Raw genomic sequence first — 25824 nt, forward strand, 5'->3', positions numbered from 1 at the left:
GAGGGGGGGGGGGGGGTGGGGGGGGGGGGGGGGAAGGGGGAGAGGGAAGGAGAGAGAAGGAAGGGGGGGGGGGGGTTAGGGTTCTTCTGCCTACACTTCAGTTTATCTTTGTCTTTTTTAAAATCCACCAGAAGTAAGTCTAATACTTGAGACCTCTCTCACCCTGGGGATGAAGATCCTCTTTCCCTAACCTGAGATTCCATTGGGTTTTTTGGCTGCCAAGTCTCTACCTTGAATCAAATGGACCCTACAATCCTCTCAAACCCCTAGTTTGTAAACACAAACCCTTATTTAACCACACATCCTCCCCTCCATCTACTACTTGCAAAATTGAGTTGTGGAATGAAAATGGTTTGGTTTTTTTTTTAAACATCTCCTCTTATTTGATTCAGCTCAGTATTCTAACTTTTAAATGTCCTTTTGAATTTGGATCTTTTTTTTCATTTCAACTTCTTAGCTACACCTTCTATACCATCTTCCAATCTGAAGCCATCAATGTCTCTATCCCCATCACTGAGGAACAGGTTTAGCAGCACAGAGCCCCAGACCTCCTCCAAATCCCGGGTTTCTATTTAGTGATCTGTAAACCTCCTGGGGGTTCACAGTTCATCCACCGGGTTTCTTTGCAAAATGCTTTAATGGTGCCTTAAATACTTGTTGTTGCTGTGTTGGTCCTTTGTTTTGGAAGAAGACTGTGACATCGGGAAATGATGACATTTCTTGTAGCTGACTTGAATTGGAGGGAGGGAGGGCTGGGCAAGGTCTCCAGCCTCACTTTCTCCTCCAGGGCCATCTGGGTCCAGTGGTCAGATATTCATCAGGATGAGTAGAGATGGCCCAGGATGCAATGGGAGACCCTGGCTCTTTTAGGCTAAGGCCTTTTTAGCTCTCACTTTGAGTGAGGCCAGGCTCCTTCAGTGAAGAGGCCCCTTAAAGGAGTCAAAAGATGGCCCCTTTAATCAAAAAGAAAACAAGTCAAACTAGGAAGGGAAGCCCCTCAGGGTTTCTGGCCAAGAGAGAAACAGTTCTATTTACTATTTCCATTCACTCTGGGCTAGGAGGGCAGGGAACTACTGTTGTCCAATCCCTCTCTCATTTTCATTTTAAGATGAGGAAACAGATTCAGGAAGATTGTGATCTGGCCAGAGTCAAGTAGCAAGAAATGGCCATAGTTAAACAGTTGGATGAATAACAAAAGTCACTTGACAAAGATACAGCAGTGAATTACCATTTCCTTCTCTAGCACATTTTACAGATGAAGAAACTGAGGCAAACACAGTGAAGTGACTTGCCCAGAGTCACACAGCTATTAAGTGTCTGGGGCCAGATCTGAACTCACAAAGAGGAGTCTTCCTGACGCCAAGGCTAGCACTCTCTTCACTGTGTCATCTACCTGATAAATATGTGTATATACATATATAGACAGACATAATTTAAATGGAGTTCTTTTCTAAGGTTATAGAAAGCCATGGAGAAAAATCTTGAGGGAAAACAGAAGGGACCAAGGTCATCTTTACCAAACAAATTCATCTAGCATGGAAAGGCAAAGGGTTGCTCTGAATCACAGAATCTCAAACTTGGAGGAAAGGGGGAGGAGAAGGGCAGGAGAGGGAAGGGGAGTGTAGGGATAACAGTAGGGAAAGGAAGGGAAGGGGGAGGGAGAGTGGAAGTATAGGAGAGGGGAGGGGGAGGGGGAGGGTTAGGGTTCTTCTGACTCATACACTTCAGTTTATCATTTTCCTTTTTAAAATATTCCGCCAGAAGTACATATAATACTTGAGACCTTCTCTCTCACCCTGGACATGAAGGTCCTCTTACCATAGCCTGAGATTCCACTGGCTTTTTTCCCCTGTCATGTCTCACCCTTGACTCAAATGGAGCTTGCGAGCCTCTGAACCCTCCAGAGTTTCTAAACACAACCTCTTAGGGGACCTCTAGTCCAACCCCTTATCTTCCAAATGATGGAACTGAGGCTCGGGGTCATCCAGATTTTGGCAGGACCTTTGCCCAAGGCCATAGACGTTACAAATATCAGAGTTGGGATTTAAACTCTAGCGCACACTGATCATTTCTATCCTTTGGAGATCATGGTGTCCACAGTTTACAATCACATGGTCTCCCTGAAGAACATTAGCGATACCAAAAGGTTGTTTGTAAGGGAGCAGCTTAGCAGCACTCAGAACATGATGGTTTCCCAAAAGCAATCAAGTCCATTCTCTTCCTCTTATCAAATGTGGATCCGGTCCATCATCTACAGTATCTCTCCTTCTTAAACATACAGTGGGTTGCCCCTCCAACTGCTTGTCCGACAGTCTAGATGAAGTGTAGGTATCACTTCAACCACAGGATCCCCTCTGTGGATAGGCAGAACTCTTCAGTGCTTGTGAATCTCAGGAGATTCTGCAGAGTTCCAGGGCTTAATACAATCAACAAGATGTCATTCATCAAGAGGAATACCAAGAGGACCTCACCACTAATGGGAAACCCCCTTGAATTTGCAGTCGGTGACTATATGCTGTTACCAGCTCAGACGTGGCTTCTCACCAGTCCCTACCATGGAGCTTAATGTAAATTCCTGGTCTTTAGTTTGTTTCACTCCTTAAGCTGCCTCTTGGCTCTGTCCTTTCCCAGCTTATCCAGCTCTCTGCTTAGCTCCTGACTTGGGGTTCTGAGTTCCACTAGACAGCCTTTGCTATTCTTCCAAGCCAGGGAAGATTCCATCAGCACTATGGATGCTGCTCAGCCTTGGTCCTTACCAGGTATCAGCTTGTGTCTCATAAAAACTTGAGGCCAGCTTTTCTACTACAATCTTGGAGTCAAAAAGACCCGGGTACAATTCTTGCCTCCAACACTTATTGATGATGTGATCCTGGAGAAGTTACCTAATCTCTCAGTGTTGTAGACGACTCCAAACTACTAAGTCACAGCTTAGGTGCTGATATTCAGGGGGGGAGGGTTTTTTCCTTATTATAAATTCCCTATACTACCAAAATTCCTTAGTGCTGACCAAACTAGATTAAAATATAATTGGAAAATGTTTAACAAAATAAGTAAAAATATAGTACAACATAGATAATGTTGATTTGTGATTTTCTAAGTTAATATGCTGCCCATAAGAATTGATTTCCGTTTGAGTTTGATATGGCACTATGCCAAGAAAAATTACAGGTCTAGACCAAAGAACAGAACAACAACAACAAAAAGTTCTCACTGCCTTGCACATAGTAGCCACATTTGTTGAAATGAATTTTAAGAAACAGACATGTGGGAGTAGCTAGGTGATGCAATGAATAGAGCACCGGCCCTGAAATCAAGGGGACCCAAGTTCAAATTCAGCCTCAGACACTTAATATTAGCTGTGTGACCTTTAGCAAGTCACTTAACCCCAATTGTCCTGCCTTCCTCCCTCCAAAAAGACCAAAAAATATATGTTCTAAAAAACAGACATGTGGCATATTACTGCTAGACATCCCACTTCTGGTTATAGGTGGGTCCCACCCAGGGGCTACTTGCTTGTAGGGTCAAAGCTCATGACAAAAAGCATGGAAGGGGAAATTTTGGATCAAGAAGTTTCAAGGAACTGATATTATCAAACAACTTTTTCCACCATTCAAGAATCTAGGTGTGGCCATATGACCCATGAGTCTTTTGACAGCTGTGATATTCTGTTAAGCTCTGATATATTCATTAATGCTTGTGGAATTGAGTCCTGGATCTCAAGTCGGAAAAACTTGGGTTCAAATCCCTTTGCCGGAAATTAACAGCTGTGACATTAGACAAGATGTTGCCTTTCTTTGGGCTTTAGTTTTATCATCTGTGAGATGGGTTATGAGCATACTTATACTACCTACCTATGAAGGAGCAGCATGCCAGAATGGATAGCATACTGGCTATGGAGTCAGGGAGAGCTAGGTGCAAATCCTGTCTGAGACACTGACTACTTGTGTTACCCTGGACAAGTCACTTCATCTTCCTTGGCCTCAGTTTCCTCCTCCGTAAAATGAGGAAATTGTACAATTATAAACTGTATAATCAAAATTTTTAGTCCTATTCTCTGTGATCTTCTATCCCTTGATCATGAACTCTAAATGTGAAAGTAATCTCTTCTTTGTTTCTCTGATTTGTTGATGATGTGATCTTTTATGGCTAGACCAATTATTCATTTGGGGATTATCTTAGTAAATGGTAAGGTATTAGTATGAACCTAGTTTCTCACAATTTTGGTCAGATAGTGAATCATTAGTCCAGTAGCTGGGGTCTCTGTGTTGCCTCAACACTAGATTATTTGTTTGCTTGTCTGCTTCTGTATGTTGTACACCTCACCTCATCTATCCCACTGATGGAACAAATGTTTTTGCACAGACAAAACCAATATAGCTAAGATTAGAAGGGAAACAGTTGAGTGGGAAAAAAAATCTCTGTAAGAAGTTTTTGTGATAAGGGTCTCATTTTTTTTTTTGCTTATTTGGAGGGGGAACGTAGGGCAAGTGGGGTTAAGTGATTTGCCCAAGGTAAGGGTCTCATTTCTAAGATATATAAATAATTGGTTGAATATATATATATATTCAAATATATAAATAACTGGTTGAAATTTAAAAGAATGAGTCATTCTACAATTGATAAAAGATCAAAAAATATCAACAGACAGTTCTCAAGGGGAAGAATTCAAACCGTCAATAGACATATTAAAAGACATGTTCCAAATCACTAAATAGTTGGAGAAATGCAAATTGAAGCAACTCTGAGGTTTCACCTCACACCCATCAAGGCAAAAATGACAAAAAAGGAAAATGACCAATGTGTGTGTGGGGAGGGGCTTTGGGAAAACAGGCACATTGATGTTCCATTAGTAGAACTGTGTGTCTCTGCAGCTCTTTTCTGGATAGCTATTGGGAATCAAGCATAGAGTTATATAGCAATATCATGGCTAGGCCTAGAGATCCCAAAAAGCTCAAAGTGGAAAAGGACCCATGAGTACACAAATATTTTTTGTGCTGTCAAAAAAAACAACAACTGGAAACTGGGGGGGGGTGACCTAACAAGTCATGGTATATGAAGGTAATGAAATATTATTGTACTTGCACTACCTAGCTATGAAGAAGCAGCATGTCAGAATGGACAGCAATGTTAAGAAATGATGATGCACAGTGAAGTGAGCAGGGCCAGAAAAATGGTATAGACTTTAACAATGTAAAGCCTTTGAAATCCTGAAGAACTCTGGTGAATGCAATGACCAATCATGATTCTAGAGGACTAACGATGGAGCATGCTACCCACATACTAACCAAGACATAATGGGCTCAAGAAGAACATACACATTTTTGGAGCTGGTCAATGTGGGAATCTGTTTTGCTTAACAATGCATATTTGTTAAAACATTTTTCTCTCTCATGGGGGTGAGAGGAAGAGAAAAATGCTTGTCAAAATGAGGGAATTAATTGACCAAAGGGCCTCTGAGACTCCTCCTAACTCTTGACATGTGATATGTATGATCTTGGACAAGTGCTTCACCTCTTTGGTCCTCAGTTTCCCTATAGTGAAGTGAAGGGTTGAATTAGATTTTATCTGGAGTTTCTTTTGGCTCTAAGTTAATGATCCAAAAATGTGGACAAAAGTCACACGGGATGGACAGTCATATACTGGCTATAACCTGCATCGATGATATGAGAGGTTCATGAGAACATTGGAATAAGAAAGAAAGGAGCCCAATGGCAAGATGGCTCAAGTATCTTCCCCATTACCCTGTCATCGTAGCCCGCTTAGCAGCAGCCTCACAATGGTGTCCTAGCTCTCTGACTCCCCTCCATGGGGAGGTATCCATTTCCACCCCCTTTGAGGGTACAAAACCCCTAGCTTTGGCTCTGCCACAGGCTTCCTTGGTTTTCCCTCTGAGCTACTCCACAGGAAATCATCTCTTACACCACAAGAAATTCGAGCTTCGGGCATCTAGAAGGAATCTTGAGTTGTATGGAAAGAGACATGAAATATGGTCCACATTGGCCAAACTTGCTAATGTGATGATTGCTCAGAGGAGCTCTGGAAGCCAATGTTTGTCTCAACAGAAGATGGATATTCAAAGAGAAAGTGTATGTGATTTGAAGGGGTATATGAGTGGCAGCCTTTTGGGAGTCCCTAAGTACAGATCCATAAAAGAATTATATTCATCCAGACTTCAATGTATTGGATTCACCAGAGACAAAAACTGAATGGAAATGAAATAGAAACTTAATCCAAGAGACAATGAACTGTTTAACCTCAAAACCAAGAAATGGGAAATATGGATGTGCTCAGTGGGAGGGAAAAAGCAAACAACAACCCAGTAGACCCAAGCATTATTTGATCTTTCTTTCAGTGCCAGCATTTTGCTTTTCACAGAATCTCAGAGTTGAAATGAACCTCAGCAGTCATTTAACCCCACAAGGACCCCCATTAATAACAGCTGACTTTATATAGTGATTTAAGGTTTCCAGTGATCTTTATATCCATTTAATTCTTAAGCCTCAATGACCTGTGAGGTAGGTGCTATTATTACTCCCATTTTACAGATGACAAAACTGAGGCAGACAGTCTGACTTGCTGAGGGTCACACTACTAGTAAATTTGAAACAAGACTTAAGCCTGGCTCATCCAGACTCCAAGGCCAGTTTTCTATGTGCTGAAGCATTCCTTACATGCATACAGTATCTTCTTGGAGTCCTCCAAAGATAGAAAACACTATCCTGTAAGTCAGGGGGTGGGGAACCTGAGGCTTCGAGGCCACATGTGGCCCTCTAGGTCTTTCCTCAAGTACAGCCTTTGACTGAAACCAAACTTCACAGAACAAATCCCCTTAATAAAAGGATTTGTTCTGTAAAACTCGGACTCAGTCAAAGGACTGCACCCAATAACCTAGAGGGCCACATGTGACCTCAAGGCCCTACCCCTGCTCTAAGGCAACTCAACATCTTCCTACTGGATTGCCCTGATTTCAGTCAGGGTTATTACTTTTAGTTAAATTTTATGTTTATTTTTAGTTTACATCATTCATTTCCACAAGAATTTGAGTTACAAATTTTCTCCCCATTTTTCCCTTACCACCACCCCAAAACAGCAATCCCACTGAATACCCCCTCTCCCAATCTGCTTTCTCCTATATCTTCCCCCATACCCCGTCTGACTTTCCAGTAGGGCAAGGTGGATCTCTATGCCCCAGTGCCTGTATATCTTATTTCCTATATATCTTATTACATTGCAATCTTAGTTGCATGTAAAATAATAATAATAATAATAATAATAATAATAATATATTTAAACATTTGACTTTAAAACTTTGAATTCCAGATTCTTTCCCTTCCTCCCTAATCACCTGCCCTTACTGGGAAGATAAGCAATTCAATATAGGTTGTACATGTATAGCTATGCAAAACATTTCCATAGTGGATATATTGTGAAAGTCTGACTATATTTCCCTCCATCCTATCCCACCTCCCACTTGTTCTATTCTCTACTTTGATCCTGTCGCTTTTCAAAAGTGGGTGCTTCCAACTTTCCTCCCCCCCCAACCTGCCCTCCCTTCCATCATCCCCCCTTTCATACCCTTATCTCCTATACCAGGGTTATTACTTTTAATCATTTGTCTTGGTCAGGAGCTTCATAGCAACTCGAAATTTTAATGTCACAGACTATTCCCAAGAATGAAGGGTGGGTATTCCTGTAAATTGTGAATCAGAGAGGGAGAGGGAGGAACAAAAGGAGAGGAGAAGAGGAGGGAAGAAGGAGAAAAGGGAGGAGAAAGAAAGAGGGAGAACAGAGAGCTCAAGAAAGAAGTCAACTACAGAGAAGACATGTGATGGAAAACGAATACTTCCAAATGGTACAAATAGAGGGCACAGCTATCCTCAGGTGAAGTCACTTAATATGATTAAATTCATATTCTTGAGTAATTAAAAAATCACCCAAACTCACTTGATACAGTTCCCTGGTCCCTTTAGCATTTCAGGTCAAGAATACGAGTGCAGGTTAATGGTTACCTGGGCTTGCTAAGATTCCTATTCCTCTCACCACATCTCGGAAGAGATCTCATTCTTTTTCAGCCAAGATAGCCTATATGTCAACATTTTCCAAGGCATGTCCTATGGAATTCTAACATTTCACAAGATCAGAAGAGGGCTGCTGATATGAGCAATTTCTCAAGCTAGCTCCAGTGGCCAATTATAAAGCCAACAACTAGCCTCAGGACTGTGCCATGATCCCTTTGGTAGAGAAAGGGGAGAAGATAACATGGGCTGCCAAGTCCTGAACCCTTTACGGACCTCAGAGTACTTTTCTCACAGCAATCCTGGTAGGTGGGCAGCACAAAGATTATTATCCCCATCTGAGGCTCAGAAGAGGAAGTTCCTGGTCTAGCGTCACGCAGTTGGTAAACTGCAGAGCCAAGAGTCAAACTTAGGTTTCTTGGCCCCAAGTTCAGGTCTCTTTCCACTCTATCAAGCCCATGTTGACAACAAAAGTTGTCTTACTGAAGAACTCTAATCAATGCAATGACCAACCACAATTCCAGGGGACCAATGATGAAATGTGTTACCCATCCCCTTCTAAGGAGAGATGAGACATATACAGGGTGTCCGAAACTTGGACACAGTCAATGTAGGAATCTGTTTTGCTTGAATATACATATTTGTTTATTTAAATTAAATTTTACTTTTTCAATTAACAATCATTTATGTTCTCTCCCTCCCTCCTCCCCCAACCCATTGAAGAAGGAAAAACAAAAGCTTTATGACAAATATAAACTATGCATATTTGTTATAAAGGTTTTTGTGTTTTTTTTTCAGTGATGGGGAGGTTGGTGGAAGAGAAAATAAATACTTGTTAATTGAAAAATAAAATAAATTTAAAACAATAAAGGTAGTCTGGAGAGGTAGGCTTTCAAGGACAATGGCAATTTCAATGAATGATAGTATTATATACATACACATAAGCATACATATATGTATGTATGTATAGATTACATACACATACATATATTTTAATAGGATCTAAGAAACTCCCAGGCAGCTAAGTGGCATGGTAGATAGAGCACTGTGCTTGGAATCAGGAATACTCAACCACCTAAGTTCAAATCCAGTCTCAGACACTTACTAGCTCTGTGACCCTGGTCAAGTCACTTCACTCTGTTTGCCTCAGTTTTCTCATCTGTAAAATGAGCTGGAGAAGTAAATGGCAAACTACTCTAGTATCTTTGCCAAGAAAACTCCAAATGGGGTCACAGAGAGTTGGGCAAGACTGAAACGACTCAACAACCTTCAAAGGAACTTTTTCCCAGTGGCCAAACTGCCTCTCGCAATACAGATCTGGACCTCCTCTGTAACTTCAAATCTTAAAAAAGATGCCCCAGCCACTGGCAAGTTGAGTGGAGTGTGCAGGGTAGCCAAGCTGGGATGTGGTCATTGGTGCTTAGAGGCCAGACTTGTGCTTCCTGACTCTCAGGCCAGCTCTCTATCCACCATACCAAGATGCTTGTCAAAAACAATAATAATTAATATTTCTGTAGATTTTAAGGTTTTACAAAGACCTCTGTATATATTTAGCTCATTTGACCTTCACAATGACTCTGGGAGGTAGAGGACATTTTTATCCCCATTTTGAGGAAACTAAGGCTGAAAGTTCCCCATGATCACACAGCGATTAAGCTTCAGAAGTTAGAACTGATCTCTCATGACTCCAGGCCCAGCACATTTTTTTAACCACTGTCGTGAAGTAGAGGACCAAAGAAAAATGTCTACACAGCCTTCTAAAAATGCTGTCTTTCTCCCCACTGCTGCACCCCATCTCTGGAAGCAGTAGATGTAAGGAGAGTGATTTTCATCTTAAAGCATTTTGCTAGCTGGAGGAATTGCTCAAACCTTGTGGAGTTCATACTTTCAGACAATTTGATAAAACATGACTCTCAATCTGAGAAAAAAAAATCATTCTTTGCAAACAGCTGAAATACTAATTAGACAAGAAGCAATTCCTTTGAGCAGAACTCAGAGAAACCTCATTAATTCAAACCACAAGGGTCTAGGGGAACCAGAGTCTGCATTAAATTCCCATCTTTGAGGGGTCCATTTTATGACAGCAGACACAGAGTGCTAGAGCTGGAAAAGGCCTTATCCATCATCCAGTCCAAATGCTTCATTTTACTTGGGAGGAGAACTGAGCCTGGGAGAGGGGAAGGCAGGAACCCTCTGCTCACCCCCCCCCCCATTTTCATCTTTCTTTTGTGCATAGTCTTCCCCCATTCGATTATAAACTCCTTGAGGGAAGGGACTATATATTTTTCTGATTTGTATCCCCCCCCATGCCAGGCGCATTGTAGGCAAATAATAAAAGCCTGCATTGTATTTTTAGGTTAAATAACCAAGTGTCAGAATCAGGATTTGAATGGTCTTCTGAAGGTGACAAACTGGGTACACTTTTCTTCATTGAACCAGGACTCAGCAGAAGAATAGCAATTAGACTCTAATGGTCACTACAATGAATGGTGTTGTGGTTGCTGTTCAATCATGTCCAACTCTCCATGACCCCATTTGGGGTTTTCCTGGCAAAGATCCTAGAACAATTTGCCATTTCCTTCTCCAGCTCATTTTACAGATAAGAAACTGAGGCAAATGGGCTGAAGTGACTTGCCCAGGGTCACACAGCTAGTAAACGGCTGAGACTGGATTTGAACTCACAGATGATTCCAAGGACAATGTTCTGTCCTCTGCACTACCTCAACTATACAATAATAGCATTAGCCTCTAATCCTAACTACAGTGAATAAAGTAATATAAAAGTGGTGGGACTGCGTGGCAACAACATCTAGGCATCAAAATCTATACTCTGTGTGGTAGGCACAAGCCTGACAGAAACTTCATTATTATTATTATTATTATTTGCTTTTTGGAGGGCAATTGAGGTTAAGTGACTTGCCCAAGGTCACACAGCTAGTTTTTGTGTTAAATGTCTGAGGCCTCCAAATTTTAACTCAGGTCCCTCCTGATTCTAGGGCCGGTGTTCTATTCACTGCGCCACCTAGCTGCCCATGACAGAAACTTTAAAAAATTGATTTATTATTGTTCTAATTAAAGTGACTTTCCATTTAGACAGAGAAATGTCATAGCCTCAGATATCTCTCCCCCATGTCATTGTTAAGTTTCACTTTATAGAATTCTTCAACAAGGGATATTTCACCATCAAGACTGAGTGAGGGCTCAGAGTTGAGGTAACAGCGCAGTTAACAATTTGCTTCATTGAACAGAGAAATGATCACTTAACTTTCAGCCCATCTTTGTAGAATCATTTCCCTGAGGCCATCCAAGCCCTCTTTGGCTACTCCCTTTAAGAATTCTACTTTTCAGTTGGTCAGTACCACCCCAACTTCCATTTACCCAAGGAATCTGATTTTTTTTCCTTCTCTCATGTGAATCATTACCCTAATTTGTTCTTTTTGAGGCATGGGAAAGCAGGTAGTTACTCTTCAGTGGCTTGATCAAGGGATCCTAGCTCTGGTCTAGCTGCCTCTATATTCACTTAAAGGAGGGGTGGAGAATCTGGGGCCTCAAGGTCACATGTGGCCCTCTAGGTCCTCAGACGTTGCCCTTTGACTGAATCCAAACTTCACAGACCAATGAAGTTGGGATTTAGTAAAAGAAATGCATTTGAGGACCTAGAGGGCTACATGTGACCTCAAGGCCACAGATTCCCCAGCCCTGACTTAGAGGGAGGCATCTTTTCTGGGCTGGCAGAGATGGGAGAGCAGGAAGTTGTTTCAGAAGCGATAGTTAAAGAAAGATTGATAAGCATTTTTCTTTCATATTAGCTCAAAGGCTTTAGACCAGCATCATTTTAAAATGACTTCTTGATATTTCTAAAAGGTTAAGGGGGGAATGTGTCTGCTTCCACATGATGGAGGACTGGCACTGGTGGTTATTATTATTTTATAGAGACTTTGATATGAGTTCTTTCTTGACAAGTTGATAAACCTGTCCATTCTTTTTAAGAAACTCTTTAAAAAGTATATTTTTATTTTAAAAAGAAGACATTGATAATTTTTATTTTTATGTCATAGCCAATTCTAAAAAGACCCCACTTCTGCCTGACACCTTCCAGACTGAACCCTCCCTTGTATCAAAGGAAAAAAACCCAGACAGTGCCTGTTGTCTCACAACATATGCAACATTCTGCCCTAGGAGTCTGTTTCTCTGCTGAGAGGAGTGAGGCAAGTTTCATTATCTATTCTCTGAGACCATTGTTGTTGTTGTTATAAATTTTTGTTATTCTGAACTTGCCAAGCACCAACAAAAATAAACATTTCCATATGCAAAGAAGAACAGAAAAAGCACTGTAAATGAAACCCTGATTCTCATTACATACAGCTTGTTTTTGTTTTTAAGTATGTACTAAATTCAACACATTACTTCTAAAAGCTGTCTCACTTGTCTGTGTTCCCTCTAAATCTCCTTCTGCTCATTTTAAAAAATGCTTCTTCCTTCCTTCCCTCTCCCATTAAATTTTTTAAAATCCTTCTTTGTAACAAGTTATCGGAGTCACACAAACAGATCCATACACTGGACATATCCAAAGACATATGCCTCTTTCTGCACCTCTAGTTCATCATCTCTCTGACAAGAGGTGGGAGGGAAGTCACTATGATCAGTTACTTTTCTTTATACGATGTTGTAGTCATTGCATAGTTTTTTCCCTAGTTTTACTTACTTTACTCTGTCACTTTATACAAATCTTTGCAGGCTTCTCTAAATCTGTCATTTTGGCATTTCTTGTGGTACAATAACATTCCATTACCATATGCCATAATTTGTCCAGCCATTCTACAAGTGATAGGTACTCCCTTAGTTGCCAGTTCTTTGTTGCAACAAAAAGTGTTACTACAGATATTTCAGCACTTAGTATAGTGCCTGGTACACAGCAGGCACTCAACAGATGTTTAATGATCCATTTATATTTTTGTACTATGGGTTCTTTCCTTCTTTTATCCCTTTGGGGTACATGCCTAGTAAAGTCATTACTGGGTCAAAGGGTATGCATAGTTTAACAACTGTTTGAGTATAATTCCAAATTGTTTTCCAGAATAGCTACACCAATTCCCAACTCTGCCAACTGTATATTAGTGAGCCTATACTCCCACCTACTCTCTAACAATAATCACTTTGTATTTTTTTGTCATCTTCTCAAATCTGGTGGGTGTTAGATGGAACCTCATGGTTGTTTTAATTTGCCTCTTATTACTAGTGATTTCAAGGACTTTTTCAAGTGGTTGTTGATAACTTGGATTTCCTTCTCTAAAACCTTTCTGTTTATGCATTTTGACCAATAGTATTCTCTAATGGAGAATAATAAATATACTTTTTATATATTTAAATCAGTTTCCTATATATCTTAGATATCAGAGAAACTTGACACAAGTATTTCTTTCCTAGTTAACTGTTTCCCTTCTGATATTAGCTATACTGACTTTTTTGCAAAACTGTTTTCAATTCTATGTAATCAAAATTCTCCATTTTATCTCCTATGATCCTCTCAACTCCTTGTTTGACCATGAAGTCTCACCCTACCTATTGTTGTGAAATGGGTCTCCTTCCATTCTCCTCTAGACCTTTTATATCTATCTATGTTTTGAAACCACTTGGACCTTATTATTGCATACAATGTAATCTATTGGTCTAAAAGTAATTTCTACCCAAATGCTGTCAAGTTTTACCAGAAATATCCTCTCCACCAAATAGTGAGTCTTTACCCCAGGAGTTAGGATCTTTGGGTTTATAGAAAACTAGGCTACTAGTTTCATTTGCTTCTGGAGCACACTTTTCTCATCTGTCCCTCCTCTTGATATTTTGTTTCACCAGATGAATTTTGCTCTTTTTTCTAGGTCTATAAAGTAAACCATGGGCAGTGTTATTGGCATGTAACTGAGTAAAAAAATAATTTAGGCATTATAATAATTTTTTGTTATATTGGGACAACTCAACTATGAGTAATCAATACCACCTCTCCAATTATTGAACTTTGTCTTTTTGTTTTTGTCTTTTCTTTATGTATTTGTGCTCACATAATTCTAGCATGTGTCTTAGTAGGTGGGTCCCAAGATACTTTACGCCTTCTGTCATTGTTTGAAATGGAATTTCTTTCTATTTCATCGTTCTGGGGTTTGTTATCACTATATAGAAAGATTCGTGATTTCTCTGTTGATTTTATACTCTGCTACTCTGCTGAAGTTATTTTTTCAATTAATTTTAGTTGAATGTCTAGAGTTTTCTAAATAGACCATATCATATGCAAGAAGTGATCATTTTGTTTCCTCTTTGCCTATGTGTATTCCCTTAATTTCTTTTTCTTTTCTTAATGCTCTATATAGTATTCATAGTATCATATCAAATAGCAATGAGGACACGGGAAAAAAAAAGATCTCATCATTAAAGTCCTTGGCACTAATTTTGTTTATACAAACACTTTTCTATTTCATATAAGCAAATACTCTACTGCACCTTTTGCAATTGCTTCTATCCATTTTTTCTTGGTTAAGAATTCATACACTCCCCATAGCTATGAAAGGTTTATGATTTCCTTCTTGTCAAATTCTTTATGGTGTGATCTTTACTACTCAGGTGATGTATTCGCTGTTATTAATTGGGGAACATGGAATAAGGCAGAGACAGGTTAAGTAGGATAGTAGAGAGAGCATCGGAATTGGAGCCAGGAAAACGTGAATTCAAATCCTGTCTCCGACACTCACTACTTGTGAGACACTGGGCAAGTCATATAACTTCTGTTTGCCTCAGTTTCCTCATCTGTAAAATGGGGATTAGAACAGCATCTACCTCACAGGGATGTTGAGAGGATCAAATGAGATAATATTTGTAGAGCACTTGGTAAATATTTAAAGTTCCATGTAAATATTTGCTATTGCTATTATTATTATGTTGATAGAATTCTAATTTCCACAAGACTGAACTGAAACCAGCAAGAGACAAAGCAGTTATTATATTGGCACAGTCCAACAATGAGCACTGAATATTTCTCCAGCTATTTAGGTTGTTCTTTGTTTTTTTTCTTTTCTTTTTTTTTTTGAAGCAATTGGGGTTCAAGTTTACACGGCCAGTTATTTCTGGGTGTGGTGCTAAGTATCAAAGCCCGGATTCGATCCCAGGTCATCCCGACTCTGGGGCCGATGCTCTTACTCACTGAGCCACCTGGCTGCCCCTTTTTTTTTTCTTAAGGATCATTTTGTAAATTAATCCATATAAGTAACTGAATGTGCTCAAGTAGATTGACTGCCAAATATTTTAAGTCTTCTGCAGTTATTTTGACCCCTCCTTTTTGCTATTGCTTCCTGGTTATCATACAAAAATGCTATTAGCTTTTATGAGTTTATTTTGTAGTCTGAAACTTTGCTAAAGCTATTGTCTCAATTTATTAACAGATTAAGTAGGGTTATGATTGGACTCCTATTAGTGGTGCAAGATGGAGGCCAGTCCCACATTTGTCTTTATCACCTCCTACTGTCATTGCTGGGCCCCAGTGCACACGAGTCCCACTACCTACTGTACCTCCTGCTGCTAGACAACATCAACCTGTCAGTTTATAAGAAATAAATTTACTATTTTTAGTGGAGCTTAGGAGACCCTGGATTTGACCTTACCTTCAGGACATTTGATGACTCCAGCCTAGCCCTTATTTAGTGTGGGGAGTTTCTGTATGCTGATCTTATCTTCTCTCCTTTTATGGAAGATTTTGGGGGTAATATCAATGTGGAGACCATTACCATCTTTATTGATGGAGGTGGCAGCATCCTAGTAGCCACCAGCTCAGAAACTGGGGAATTGCAGCAGGAATTGAGCAAGGGGTGTGGGATTGAGTTTGGTGGAAAGAAAACAGCTGCCATTGTCCATCACAACTATTACATCTTGGATCTTGGAGAGAATGTACTTTGTAGCAGATGTTAAAAACTTGCTTGAAGCCCCATCATCAAAGGAAGAGCATCCCTAAATCTCATGCTGTTCTTAGGTGCTGGGATGGTTGGCAATGCTGTTTAACCCAATGATACTGGATATTCTGACAAGATCTTTCACATCATGTTCCTTTTTCCAAGACAAACAAACCCATTAAACAGCACCCCCATACAGTGAAAAAGCACCCTGCTTCCTCCTTGAATTTCTTCAACAATGTTTTCTGTAACTGCAGAAAGTCACAGCCAGATCCCAAAATAGCAACTACAAGTTAGCTGTTGCACTGTCTTACTGAATGTTCAAGGAAGATGGTGTGCTTTGTGTTGGGGTTGTGTCTCAGTATCAGATGGGGGAGGTCTCCTGATGTTGATGCTGGGTGCCCTTTGATGGAGAAAACAACTTTGATGAAGTTGGTTTGAACTGAACATTTTGTCAGGACATTCCTGAAGAAAAAGGGTGGAAAATATAGTGTTCAGTTCAAGCTGTCAGATGTCCCCGGTGCATTTCAGTTCAAAGTGGATTCCAATTGGGTGGGCTACACTTTCTTGTATTTCTCTACACCAGTGTCTGTGCACATGACCTCCACCATACATCTTGGGAAGGCTCCATCCTCAGCCTTCCCCTAGTCTGCAATGGTTTCCTCTGTAACACCAGGGTCCTTCAACTTCAATACTGTCTTCTTTTTAAATGAAGGAGAAAGAAGAATCTTACTGAAAAGGCAGAAAGTCCTAGGACTCTTTGTGGTTGGAAATGTTTAAGAAACTTTATTGTTTCTATTTTTTAAAGCCTCTGGACAAAAACAATTAGGAGTTTTATTCTTATTATTCCCCAGAACTCTCCAAGTCAACCATCATGTCATTCTCTTTGGTTATCTTATATCTCATTTCTTTTTTCCTTCTTTTTTTTGAATGAATATTTATTTGAATTTCTTCTGCCCACAGGATTTAGCATCTTAGTAAGACAAATCAAGTTGCAAAGTCCTTAATAAAAATCTATAAAATTTACCACCACCCCCAAATAAATTATGTTTTGTATTTTATAGCAAAACATGAGTCTGTTTTTTAAAAGTGCCACTTACAGAGGGCTGCTAGTTGACACTTAAGTGGACAGAGTGGAGGGCCTGAAGTTGGGAAGAAGACTCCTCTTCCGGAGTTCAAATATGGTCTCAGATACTTCCTAACTGTGTGACCCTAGGCAAGTCACTTCACCCTGTTTGCCTCAGTTTCTGAATCTGTAAAATGATAAGGAGAAGGAAATGGCAAACCACCCTAGTATCTGCCCCAAAACCCTAAATAGGGTCACAAAGAGTTGGACACAACTGAATGACGGAACAAAGCCATGTACAAAATATGCATATTATATATACGTATATATGATGTATATATGCACACATAGATATGAGCATGCAAATACATTTGTATGTAAGTATATATTATGCATGTGTATATTCATGCTGCCTCTTACTAGTTTAGTGACCCTGTCAAAAAGAAAAATAAAATTAACTTGTTAATGACGCCATTTTGGCTCTTTGGGATAATTTCTTTTTTTAGATGTTTACTTACTATCTTGTTAATAACATGGTCTATAATTCTGCCAAGAATTCATGCCAAAGTCACTAGCCTACAGTTTGTAGACTTCATTCCCTTCCCTTTAATGAAAATCAGGACATCTGTCCTTCTTCAGTCCTCTGGTATCTCTCCCATTTTACATGATCTTTCAAAGATCACTAATGATGCTTCAGCAACCAAATCTGCTCAGTGTTTCTGTACCCTGGGATTAGCTCGTCAGAGACTAGTGGCATGAACTTTTCAAGGATAGCTAGGTGCTATCTTGTCCCCTTGATTGTTCCCAGCCAAAATGACTTATGTTCTTAGAGAGACTGGACCACAAAGAGACCCAGAGCATAAAGAGACCCTGAGGACCAACACAGATAGGTGCAGTAAGATACCCAGTCAAAGGAGGAAGCAGCTTCAAGGATCATGACTCCTTGGACCAAACAGGAATTCTGGCTATGCATTCAAGAAAGGAATTCTAGTAGCCAGGAGCTGAGTTTTGGACATATGTGTTCTCTATGGGTAGAACTCATGTTCCTACTAGACTTTTGGGGGGGGGATGTGTCATACCAATTGTTCTTACTATATCACCTTAGAAAATACCCTTTTCTAAAAGCTAATTGAAGTCTGATTGAATGATATTAATGTGAACCACACTGGTGGCAGATAATGAGAGAATACCAGAAACTCAGTCCTCAGGGTTAACCTCTAGAACTCTGAGGAGAGCAGTATTTAAATCACCCCCCTGGGAACCCCAACCTAAAATTTCAAGGACAGGTTAAGGAAGTGATTTTGGACAGGGAGCTACACAAATAGAACTTTAAAACAAATGTTAAAAGAAACTCAACAAACCCCTCTGTGTTGCCTTTACTTTCCCTCACTAGTCTCATCTTATTCTTAGCCCACGTGTGGTCCTAGTAATCACAAAATGTTAAAGGCCTCCAGCACATTGGACAGATCCTCAATAGAGCACTTACTGAAAGATGGAGCTAAAGAGAAATCATTTATTTGAGTACCTCCTATGTACCAAGGGGGCTAAGCACTGGGGTTACAAATCAAAGCAAGCAAGCTAGTCCCTACCTATTAGGAACTTATTATATTCTAACGGGGGAAGACAATACATGAAAGGGAGCTGGAAGAGGCCAAGTAGGCACATAAAGGCATGATGTAAAGATGGCCAGAAAGTACCTTATAACACACTTGGCAGGAAGAATCTTGCTTATTTCTGGGTAAGATAAAGCAGAAAGCTTCATATATTTGAACAGGGTGACCCAAGAGTGAAGTCCATGTTTGGGAGAGGGGCTGGGGAGGATAAACAGGGATGATGGCCAGAATGGAGATCATACTGTAAGAAGATGATCAAGGAGTGGCATGGAAGCCTGGTTACAGTCAAGGTAACATGAAACCTCAAGTGGATGAACCAGGCTACCCAGGAGATGGAGTTTAAAGTTGTGTTTTGGAATGGGGAAAAGAGAATGACGTAGACAAGAACTGAACAGGATGGAAATGTGTTAAGCAGTTGCAATTTGCTTCAGTGGAGGACCTTGCTTCATATTTCACTGAAAAAAATTGAGACCATTAGTTGTAGTCTCTAATTAGTTGTCTCTTCTCATATCACTCATGGGTTTTCTGCAACTATCTCCTTCATCACTAGTTTACACGAAGAGGTGGTCCTTTTCCTTGCCAAGGCAATCCCTTCTTACAGGCACAAGTGATCCCTTTCTATCCAATATTCTCCAGTAGATTGTTTCCTCTTGCTATCCCCATCACTAATCTTTACTAATGTTTACTAATCTTTAATGCCTTACCACTGCCTACAAACATGTCCATGTCTCTCTTTCCTTCAGAAAACCCTTGCTTGGTCCATCTGTTCTTGTTGGCTATTGTCTGATATCTCTCTTCCCTTCTGTGACCTTCTTGAGAAGGCAGTCTACAATAGGGGTCTCAGCTTCCTTTCCTCTCATTCTTCTAACTCTTTGCAATCTGGTTTCTGTCATCAGTCAACCAAAATTACTATCACCAAAGTTATTGATGTTTCCTTAATTGTTAAATGTAATGGCCTTTTCACAATCCTCATACTTCTTTACTCATATTCAGTCTTTAACACTGTCAATCACCCTCTTTTCCTTGATACTCACTTCTCTCTGGGTTTTTGAGACTCTACTCTCTCCTATCCTTTTCCTTCCTTGTCTGAACACTCCTCCATTTTCTTTGCTGGATCTTTCTCCAGGTCTTATCTACCAACTGTGGGTGTCCCCAAAAACTCTGTCCTGGGCTACCTTCTCTTCTTTCTCTATACCAGGGGTAGGGAACCTGCAGTTTCAAGGCCACATGTGGCCCACTGGCCCTCAAAAGTGTCTCTTTAACTGAATCCAAACTGCACAAAACAAAACCCCTTAACAGAGAATTTGTTCCATAGGACTTGGACTCAAAGGGCCACACCCAAGGACTTTGAAGGCCACATGTGACTTCGAGGTTGCAGGTTCCCCACCCCTGCTCTATACTATTTCACTTGGAGAGCTTTTTAACTCCTATGGATTAAATTATTATTTCTATGCTGATAATTCCCAGATATACTTACTTATTCAACTCTAACTTTTCTCTTCACCTCCAATCTCACATCTCTAACTGCCTATTAGAAATCTCAAAGTGGATATCCTATTGAACCTAAAATTCAACATATCCAAAAGTGAACTCATTATCTTTCTCCCCAAACCCACTCCTTTTCCTTTCTTTCCTATCACCATCCATCTTCCCAGTTACCCAGTCTTCCAAACTAGGAATCATTCACCTCCCCCCGCCCTTTGTTAACATCTCTTACATCTCTTCTCTCATTGTGTGAAAGATTTTCTCATTATTGTATCTCCTATATGACCCCCTTCTCTACTCTGATATTACCATCAGCCTGGTGCAGGCCCTCAAACCTTGACTCCTACAATAGCCTGCTGGTTGGTCTCCCTGCCTTGTGTCTTTTCCAACTCCAATTTATCCTCGATATAGTTATCAAACTGATTTTCCTAAAGCACAAGTCGGACCACATCATCCTTGGCACACAATAAACTCCAGTGGCTCCCTATCACTGCCAGAATCGAACACAAAATCTTCTCATTGTCCTTTAAAACCCAGCCCCTTACAACATTTCTGGTCTTCTTACACCTTCCTCTCCACCACATGCTCTGCAATTCCTTCATACTCTACCTACAAGACACTCTTTCCCATTCCTGGAACTCTTTCACTCCTCACCTCTGCCTCCTACATTCCCTGACTTCCTTCAAGTCCCAGCTAAAATCTCATCATCTGCAAGAAGTCTTTCTCAGTCTTCCTTAATCTTAGTGCCTTCCTTCTGAGATTATCTCCAATTTACCCTGTATATGTTTTGCTTGTACATCCTTGTTTGCATGTCATCTCCCTCATTAGACTGCAAGCTCCTTGAGAAAAGTGACTGTCTTTAAACTTTATTTGTATTCTTAGCACAGTAATAGTTAGGTGACTGGCTGACTGACTACAGGCACCATATAGACTGATCAGGGATTTATTATAGGACATAATTATTACTATCTAGACTGTTCTACCTCTGTTTTTGTCATTCTACATCATCCCATATCATTTCACACCAAACTTTCCATATTTCTTTGCCTATCCCCTGAAAGCTCCATTATTCTACTTTATCTCAGCTTGTTGACTATATTTTTTCCCCACTCGGCCTATAATTTTTCAATACCCACTCTCTCATCAATACCTTGCAACATGGCATCCTCCCCTGCTACTCAACTGAAACTTCTCACTTAAAGGTCAGCACCCCCCTAGCCACCAAATTCTGGTATGGTCTCCTTTCCCTTATTCTTGTGCCAAACATCCTTTGAAATCCAACCTGTCATCTCCTACATGAAACTTTCCCTGATTTTACTTGCTGGTAACAACTTTTCTACATAGAACCTCATCTCACACTTCCTCGTGTACCCTTCTAATGCATTCATTTATGTGGCATATTAGAAGCATCTGTGTTTATGTCCCCTGGCTAGACTGTGAACTCCATGAGGGCTAGGACTATGTCTAACTATGAACACAATAGGTGCTTAATAAATGTTTGTCAACTATGCCCAAAGGGCTATAAAACTGTGCAAAGCTTTTGACCCAGCAATACCACTACTAGGTCTGTATCCCAAAAAGATTATAAAAATGGGTAAAGGACCCACATGTACAAAAATATTTATAGTTTTGTGGTTGCCAAGAATTGGAAATTGAGGTGATGCCCATCAATTGAGGAATGACTAAACAAATTGTGGTATATGAATGTAATAATGGAATATTATTGTTTCACAAGAAATGATGAGCATGCAGACTTCAGAAATGCCTGGAAAGACTTATATGAACTGATGCTGAGTGAAGTGAGCAGAACCAGGGGAACATTGTACACAGTAACAGCAACACTGTGCAATGACTAACTTTGATAGACTTACCTCTTCTTAGCAATGTAAGGATCTAAGACAACTCCAAAAGGCTAATGAAGGAAAATGCTATCCACATTTAGAAAAAGAACTCTGGAGTCTGAATGCAGATCTATGCATACTATTTGCTCTCTCTTTTTTTGTTTCTTCTTTCTCTTTGTTCCTCCCATTGGTTCTAATTCTTCTTTGCATCATGACTAATGTGAAAATATATTTAATATGAACGTATACGTAGAGCCTGTATCAGATTGTATACTGCCTTGGGGGTTGGGGGATGGGATGGAGGAGAAGAAAATTTGGAACTCAAAATTTTATGGAAGTGAGTGTTGAAAACTAAAAATATATATAGATAAATATTTGTTAAATTGAATTGCTGAATTATGCCTGTTCCCCATCCTCATTATTTAGGGAAATATATGTATATACATGTTTGTTCATATATTTTCCAACTAATGGGAATTACATTTGTTTCCAGTTTTGTGCAAATAATACAGCTCCACATTTTTTTGTCCAGATAAGTTTTCTTTTTCCCTTTCTGTAATGATTTTCTTGGAGTATATTCCCAATAGATAAATTACAGAGTAAAGTGGTTTGGATAGTTTTATGACTCTTGTGCTGTCCAAATGCTCTCTGGAAAGCCTGCACTGGTTTGCAATTACAGCAGCATTCTGTAAATATACCTGTTTCTCCAAAGCACCACTAAAACTAAATTTAAAATATATATATATTTTTTCTTTAGTTATTAATGAGGTTGATTTTTTCTAGTGTTTATAAACAATTTTGATTCCCTTTTTGTAAACAGTTCATACCTTTTCACCATGTAGCCAACAAAATAATACACATAAAGAACTTTGCAAAATTTAAAGTGTTATATAAATGCTAGCTACGCTTATGACTATTGCTGGGCATTGATCCCTTAAAGATATATAATTGGTTCCTACACATTCTGAATATCAAGATTTTGTCTAATATATTTACCACAAAAAATTCTTTATCTGTTACTTTACTTTTTTATTGGAAATAATGGTTTTTATCTTACACAATTTCAATTATAATTAAATCCATTCAAAAAAGGGTACTTTTGGAAGATACTGTTTTGTATGGAAGTCATACATGTAGAAGGGAAATTAGAATTATCTGGTTCGACCTGCTCATTTGACAGATGAAGAAACTGAAATTTAGAAAGAAAAGCTAAAGTGACTTGCTCAGGGCTTGACCTAGGACTTTAACCCATTTAGGGGGAGGAAGGATATCAGGGATAATTAGGAGTATGATATATTTGTAAGCTGTTTGGATATAGGCTGTAGTGTGATTTTTAAACTCCTGTCAGAAATCTTTCAAGTAATACATTATGAAGTATATGTGTTCAGTCATGCCTGACTCTTCATGACCCCATTTAGGGTTTTCTTGGCAAAGTACTGGAGTGGTTTGTCATTTTCTTCTCCAGTTCATTTTACAGATGAGGAAACTGAGGCAAACGGTGACATGACTAGCCCAGGGTCACCCAGCTACTAAATTTCTGAGGCTGGATTAGAACTCAGGCCTGTGGAATCTATCCATTGCAGCGCCACCTAGCTTCTCCGCTGTGAAGTATACGTGTCATAAAGCAACAATTAGACCATATTTACATAGCAATTTACAATTCACTCAACAGCTTTAAGATTCACATAATCAAATATCTAGAAAAAAATGGAACTTAAAGGTTATCTAGTCAAACCCTATAATTTTACAAATGAGAAAAAAAGGCTCAAGTAAGGTTAAATGACTTGCCTAGAAGTTGTAAGGCAGCAATAACACTAGCATCTGAACATAGGTCCTCTGATGCCCAAGTTAATAGTATTTCCACTGAACCACACTACTTACAATCTTATTTGATTCCCATAATTCTATGAAGTAAACAGGGCAGTTATTATCATTTCTATCTTTTAAAAAAGAAGTAAAAGGCCAGAAAAGGCTATACTTCCAATGTTCTGTGGCTAAAAGTGGTAGAAAAGGGAATAAGAAATCAGGTCTTCTCACTACCAGTCCAGTGACTTTTCTTTTGACTTAAACATTATTTAACTGCAGCCAGCCCATGCCTTCTGTCAAACTCCCTACTACCACTGAACGAGTTTAGAACATAATTTAGAAATATGTAACAAAAGAAATAAAACACAATGCAGCATAGCTAATGTTAATATGTGGTTTTCTAAGTCGATATTTTTCCCATAGTGATCAGTTTCTAGTTGATTTTGACACCACTGATTTATATCATAGTAATTTCCCAATAAACCACCCCATCAAGCCTTCCCTTGTAACAAAGGAAAATGGTTAAGAAAAGCCAATTAGAAAGAGAAGTTTTTCTGACTATGTACAGCAGTGCCCCACCCTCAGCTCCCTACCTTTGTCCTGCTGAGGGAAAGAGTTTTTCATCATCTGTTGAACTCAGATCTTCAATTTTTTTTGCCCAGGGATTTTTACATCACACCCCAGAGTCTGCAGATTGGTGTTCTCAGGTTAGGGAAGTAAGTTATTGTTATATTATCAGGACATCTATTTCCTAAGGCTCCCTAAATCTGAATGGAATTCATCACCTAAGGCAACTTTGGATCAGAGGTGTCAAACTCAAAGAGAAACTGGACCACTAAATCTTCCATCAGGATCTCTGTGGGAACACACTTAGAAAACTATAAATTACTATTATCTAGGTTCTGTTATATTTTTATTTCTTTTGTTAAACATTCTTCAATTACATTTTAATCAGGTTAGGGCTGCACTCGTGTTTGACACCTCTGCTTTAGAAAATTTACTGATAATTAAAAACCTCAGATGGTGACAAACTGCATCCCTTTCACCCTACTCCCCCCCCCCAAAAAACCCTTTCCTCCCCATTTTGTTTCCCATACTGTGTTGGATCTGTTATTTCTTTGCTATGGGTGATTCTTCCATCAATACAGATCACAAGCCTTTCCTTCCAATTCTGTGTGATAATTTGATTCTAATGAATGTAAAATAACCAGTGGCACCAAATTCACCCCGAAATAGATTCTTGGATTTCATGGTCTAGTTTACCTGGTTTAATGAAGGATTATATTTAATTAAAAATTTGGAAGTGGGGCTTTAAAATTTTGTGGTAAATCCATGACCCCTGTGTGTCTGCCTCCTATTCAGACTACACAATTGTGGCTCTCTACTGCAAGGAGAGAAGAAAGGAAAGAGAAGATTCAGAGTTCCGATCTCTAGGCAACGGGAGAGAATGCGTAGGTCAGGAGAACTAAAAGCCAATTGCTCAGCGTGCTTAATAGGGGAGGCATTAAGAATGAAATTAACAAGCTTCTATAAGTAAAATTCTAGTAAAAGGGCTGATGGCTGAGCACAAAAGAGATAAATAAGCAAATGCCGAGAATGGGGGGCACCTGGCACTTAGGTAGCTGGTCCTAGGGGGAGAAGGGACTGCTATGATTAATAACTATATATATATATATATATATATACACACATATATATATATATATGTTCTAAAAATCTTTTTCCCTTTTGTGAACCTTATTTCTATAAAACCACTCCACTGGAGTGAGGGCTATACATGAGAGGGGAAGATAATAAATGATGCTGCAGTCGCAAAAACAAACAAGGTTAGAAATAAAATGAGTACCCACTGATTAGTGAAAAGGCTGAACAAATTGTTGGTATGTGGATGTAATGAACTGCCCATATAAAAAGAAATGACCAATGCGAGGCTTTCAGAGGAATATGGAAAGACTTCCATGAAATGATGCAGAGTGGAAAAAAAAAAGCGGAGCCAAGAGATAAACATGTACAATGACTGCCATAATGTAAAGGACAGTAACATGAAAAAGAATCGTAATGAGCAAT

General features: G+C 39.5%; 1 protein-coding gene and 1 pseudogene across 1 annotated transcript in view; one reads left to right on the forward strand and one right to left on the reverse strand.

Annotated features, from left to right (window-relative positions):
- Positions 1-25824, reverse strand: part of LOC138150679 (glypican-3-like) — a 309958-nt gene that overhangs the window by 243698 nt on the left and 40436 nt on the right. The gene's annotated exons all lie outside the window — the stretch shown is intronic.
- On the forward strand, positions 15456-16594 carry LOC138150555 (dolichyl-diphosphooligosaccharide--protein glycosyltransferase 48 kDa subunit pseudogene; annotated as a pseudogene).

The sequence above is a fragment of the Petaurus breviceps genome, unplaced genomic scaffold (genome assembly GCF_028583685.1).
Source record: "Petaurus breviceps papuanus isolate PSGF00001 unplaced genomic scaffold, PetGlider_PUasm1.0 90881, whole genome shotgun sequence".
Lineage (NCBI taxonomy): Eukaryota > Metazoa > Chordata > Mammalia > Diprotodontia > Petauridae > Petaurus > Petaurus breviceps.